General features: G+C 40.4%; 1 pseudogene; it reads right to left on the reverse strand.

Moving 5' to 3' along the window:
* Positions 1 to 2264: 2264 nt before the first annotated feature.
* LOC121026662 (olfactory receptor 7A17-like) lies at positions 2265 to 3326 on the reverse strand (annotated as a pseudogene).
* Positions 3327 to 5839: the final 2513 nt, after the last annotated feature.

Raw genomic sequence — 5839 nt, forward strand, 5'->3', positions numbered from 1 at the left:
GTTTATCTTGTGTGATTCAATACCTCAACTACTAAGTATACCCAAACTAAAGGTTCAGATGACATAAAATTCATAAGGACATTGAGAAATAGCTTGGGCAGAGCTCTAATGTCTTCCTTGACAAACTCTAAAGAGCTTCTCCCCCATATGATACACTTACCATGGACATGCTGAAATTGAAATGTCTTTGCTCTGCGTTCAGCCCCTGCTGAACTGCCCGAGGCCATGTCCACAGTCCAAACCCCTTCAAGGTTTGATATGCGTCGTGTGTAAGAATTAACCATTCTCATCAACATAGGTTGAGCCACAGGGATTTTTGGAAACGACAAATTAATCATGATGTCTCCAAGAAACAAAAATGATGGGCAGCTTACTAAGGAGCCATCTACTTCATGTAACTAAAACAAATAAGCAAAAACAAAAAACAAAACAAAAAAAACCACCTATAATGATCATGAAGAAAAGATTGACCTGAGTCACCACAATGAAGCGTCATAATCTTTACCTTACTATCAGTCCTGAGTGTGTTCACGAACCCAGATCCTCGATTGATGGAACCATTTACACCTGAAGGAAGACTGTAAAATGGCAACAAATGTTTACATTTTCCTCCAAACACAACCCAAAGGCTCTGAGGTGATAGCACAGGCTAGCTTATAATGGTTCATGGGGACCGTGGTCTGAACCAAAATTGGTAGCTTGATATTGGGCAAGATGAGAGTAATTATACCATGGAAATTGGCAAATGCTACAAGTAAGCTCTCTTCTTTATTCCTTTGTTTTTATTTTCTTCCTTTTTTCTTGCTTTCCCTGTTTCTTTTTGTCTGTGCATTTGAGATATCGTTCCATGAACGCTTATCTGCCTACTAGTGTTCGAAAAGACCTGTGAAGTTTTAGCTGGAAAACTGTGAATCAGGTAATAGGGAATTACCATTATCGCCTACAATCCAAGTGGGGGACTCTGGGGTCAGGTGATAAGGAGACATTCGTCTTACTCTGTCTCACACAGCACAGGTTATGCCCATAACTGTATCCTGCTCTCACTGCTAATTTCTGGTATGCAGCATTAGAAAAGATGGAGGTGGCAATAGGCAGAGTAGCCTTATTGTGCGTGAGATCTGTGAAGAGCCTATGACGGTAGGAGGTGCTGAGGGAAATCACAAGACAGTGCTGCCGCCTACCAAATATTAAAAGAAAAGTAATAATGCATCCCTGGGAAAAATCACCAAGGTTGACACCATCAAGGCCTGAAACAGCAGGAGCTGCAATTTCTGTTACCTTCACACTTAATTTATGATTAGGACTGTGTGAGGGGAAACTACAGATTGCATACTGAATGTGGATTATTGTAAACTAATCACACAGGGTTCCCGGTGGCTCTGCTCTTATAGATATGATCACCTGCCAAGGTGAATTGGCATAAAACCCTGGAAACTCATCTATAAATTCTTGTATGTTCAATGATTTTCCTCCAAAAGCAGATACTTTAATATATCTGTATATATATAAGTATATAGTATAAAGATACTGCTTTCAAATCAGAGAAAAAAGCATTTCACGTTTACTCCACTATATCCTCCTATCACATGATATAACATGCTATGTTATATATACGTTCTTAAAAATCCATACAATGCAGGCACTGGGATGGCTCAGTTGGTTCAACATCCGACTTTGGCTCAGGTCATAGTCTTGCAATTCATGGGTTCAAGCCCTGCATTGTGCTCTGGACTGACAGCTCAGAGCCTGGAGCCTGCTTCAGATTCTGTGTCTCCTTCTCTCTCTCTGCCCCTATTCTCCCCACCCCCCACTCTCTCTCTGTCTCAAAAAATAACTAATTATTTAAAAATTTTAAAATCCATGTGATAAAATTTAATGAGAGGCCTAAACAGCTTTAAAGATTTCTGGAGGAGGGGTGCCTGGGTGGCTCAGTCAGCTAAGCATCCAACTCTTGGTTTGGGCTCAGGTCATGAGCCCAATCTCTGACATTGAGCCCCATTTCAGGCTCTGTGCTGAAAGCCTGTACATAGCTTGGGATATTCTCTCCATCTCTCTCTCTCCCTCCCCCACTCACTCTTGCTCTCTCTCTCAAAATCAATAAGTAAACTTTAAAAATCTACAGAAGAAATAGTTGCTCACAATGTATGAAAAACTTCTAGCAGCCGAATACTGTAGAAAGATAAACTGCAGATTGTCAGCCTGTGCACTGAAACGAATATCATGATCGAGCTCTTCTAGGGTTTTAAGCCCTGTTACTCAAGTCTTCATCCTGAAACAAAGAATCCCATATGCAGAGAATGTCTCTCGGCTAAAGAGCTTTCTCAGACCTTGCTTGATGTCTCTGTTCCTCAGACCATAGATGAAGGGGTTCAACATGGGCGTCACCACTGTGTACATGACTGAGGCTATGGTACTTTCTCTGGAGTTTTGTGCAGCAGCAGAACTCAGATACACCCCAAGGCTTGTACCATAGAACAAAGAGACCACTGAGAGATGAGACCCACACGTGGAAAATGCTTTATACTTGCCCCTCACTGATGAAATTCTCAAAATGGAAGTGACAATTCTAGAGTAGGAGGAGAGGATGACAGTGAGTGGAAAACCACCCAGAAATCCACTTGCCAGGTATGTTCCTAGGTCATTGAGGAAGGTATCAGAGCAAGCAAGTTGGATCACCTGCTTAACTTCACAGAAAAAGTGATAGATTTCCAGATCTGTGCAAAAAGAGAGTCGCAAAATCAGCAAGTCATGTAATAGAGAGTTAAAAATACTCAATAACCAGCATACCAGGAGCAGGATGCCACAGAACTTGGGGTTCATGATGACCATGTAGTGCAGTGGCTGACAGATGGCCATGAACCGGTCATAGGCCATCACTGTCAAGAGGAGGTTATCTAATACTCCAAAAAGCATGAAAAAGTACATCTGGCTGAGACAGCCTTCATAGGTGATCACTTTGCTCTGCGTCTGGATGTTCAGCAGCATCTTTGGGACGGTGGTGGAGGTGAAACAGATGTCTGAAAAGGACAGGTTGGAGAGGAAGAAGTACATGGGCGTGTGGAGGCGGGAGTCTGTGATAATGGCCAGGATCATGAGCAGGTTCCCAGTGAAGGTGACCAGGTACATGGACAGGAACGGCCAAAAGAGCAGAGACTGCTGTTCCCCCTGGTCTGAGAGTCCCAGGAGGATAAATTGTGTAACATGAGTTTGATTTCTTCCTTCCATGTAACTGATGAAAACAGCTGGAACAGACAAGATCCTTGTAAAGGCATCAGCAGTGATCAAAGAATGAAAAGAAATGCTGTGTTTTCAACATGACGCACTCACTAATTCTTACACATTCCCTACCAATCTCGAATATGTACCAGAAAATTTCAGGGACTTTCACATGCTCCCTGTTTTCTGTGAGGCTGAAACTGTTCACAATTCTTGTTCCTAATCAAAACAATTATTCAAAACAACGTTCTCCTCCATAAACTTCCTGAGACCTTTTTTTCACCAACAAAATAGCAAATTATCTTGTGACAAGTATTATCAAAAGCATTGCAAAAAGTAGTGATGTGTGTTTGACCTGAACAAAACCAAGTCTTTGTGTGTGTGTGTGTGTGTGTGTGTGTGTGTGTGTGTGTGTGTGTCAGTCAGAGGGAGGAAAATAGATTATTTAAAAATGAATAAATGATATTTCAAGTGGTGGTTACAACTAATAAGTAAAATAATTCAGGACAAAGGAGTCCTAAGTTGAAGGGAAACCTGCCATTGTATCAAGTCTGATTAGGGGCTTCTGACCTGGAAAATTAAGGGATATATGAACCTTGCAGATAACTTTGAGAAAACCAGTTAAGGCAGATACATCACATGCACAAAGGCCTTCAGTCAAGAGCTCACCCGCAACCATCAGGCAACATCCAAGAAAAATTGTGAGCAGAACAGGTAACACAATGGGAGGACGTGTTGGATGCAAACAAGAGAGAAAAGCTCAAAGCCTCCTGCATCTTTAGAAACATTCTAAGGCAGTGGACACTACCGTTCAGTGTCGTGTTTATATTTATATGTTATATATGATGTCTGTCTAAAACAGGATACATTTTATGTAATGTATACTAATGGAACATAATTCATTCCTCCGTAATTCTCGGTCTTTCTCTCTACCTTTACTCTACGTCTCTAGCTGCTCTAATTTCTGCATTTTCTATTTCATAAGACAGCTTCAGGTTGCTGTAAATGCTTTATGGGTGTGTACTTCACTGAGCTATACACACATACACATACAAACAAACACACACACACAAAAGTGAGGGTAGGGAGAGAGAGAGTTCTCCATTATTGTGGTACTGTATACTCTTGTAGCTGAAGCACCACTTTTTAGAAAGCAGGGGACAGGCTACACCATAAGTCAAAGAGTGTCTTTCTTCTAGGAAAATTGCATTTTGTGTAGGCTTTCCAATGGAGCAGGCATGGCTAAGCATCACAAGAACCACACAGAATTAGAAGAACTAACATCAATCTTTCTCAACGTCTTCCAAATAAATTCAAAGGGGAAACACTTCTTACTTTATTCCATTGGGCCAGGATTGCAGTGATACCAAAGCCATGAAAAGACATTGCAAGAAAAGAAAAGTAGAGAGCAATAATCCCAAGGTATATTCATGTGAACCGGTTCAAGCATAGCAGCCTTTTGATCATGGTGTAGAAAAGGGTTATGCATCATGACCAAATGGCATTTATTCCAGGAAGGCAATAAGACTCCCTCAGTGTAATACACCATATTAACAGAATAAAGGGTAACATAAGTATGTCCACAGATGGTAAATAAAATGTGACAAAATGGAGCATTCTTTAGACTGACAGCATTCAAGTAACTAAGAATAGAAGGAAATTTCCACAACACAAAATAGGTCATATATGTAAACCCACCTCTAAAACCATTCTGCAAAGTGAAACATTGAGAGTGACCTCTAAGATAAGGCAAGACAAGCATGGTTTTTTTTCATACCTTTTATGCAACGTGGTATATTGCAAGTTCCAGACAGAGCAACTAGCCAAAAAAGGAAAGAAAAATAAGGAAACAAAAAGTGTCAAAATCAGAATGGAAGAAGTAATATTGTTTCTCTTCACAAAAAGGTGATCTTATTTTTTGTTTAAAAAGATAGCATTGGGGCTCCTGGGTGGCTCAGTTGGTTGAGTGTCCGACTTCAGCTCAGGTCATGAACTCAAGGTTCATGGATTTGAGCCATGTGTCGGGCTCTGTGCTGACAGCTCAGAGGCTGGAGCCTGCTTCAAATTCTGTGTCCCCCTCTCTCACTGCCCCTCCCCCACTCTTACTCTGTCTTTCTCTCTCTCTCAAAAATAAATAAGCATTAAATAAATTTTTAAAAATAATAATAAAATAAAGAAGCATTAAAAAAACAAGAAAAACTGTTAGAATAATAAGCAAATTCAGTAAAGTTGCAGAATATAAATCAATGCAAACATAAAACTTAGGTGACAGATGGAATCCTACAATGGAATGTACATGTGACAAAACAATCTAACTATATTATAATTGTATGACACACTCTCAGTGAAGCAGGTGGGCAAAAAAGGTGTAGAAAAACAAGATCTGGGAAAAGAGAAGAGTCTCTAAAACTGGACATGAAAGAAACTGCACAGAAACACTGCACCATTCTTGATAAAATGTGTCCCAGAGGATACTGTTAACAATGCTGATACTCCTGCACTGAAATTGAACATATAAAGAAATGGACAGTAAATGGTGGGAACGAGGTGATCACATTTGGTTTGGGACTTGACATGTAAGCAAGGTGGAGTAGCTCTTATGGTCCTTTGGTAATAAATTAGT

This window comes from Herpailurus yagouaroundi, unplaced genomic scaffold (genome assembly GCF_014898765.1).
Source record: "Herpailurus yagouaroundi ecotype Mexico unplaced genomic scaffold, PumYag 151137, whole genome shotgun sequence".
NCBI lineage: Eukaryota > Metazoa > Chordata > Mammalia > Carnivora > Felidae > Herpailurus > Herpailurus yagouaroundi.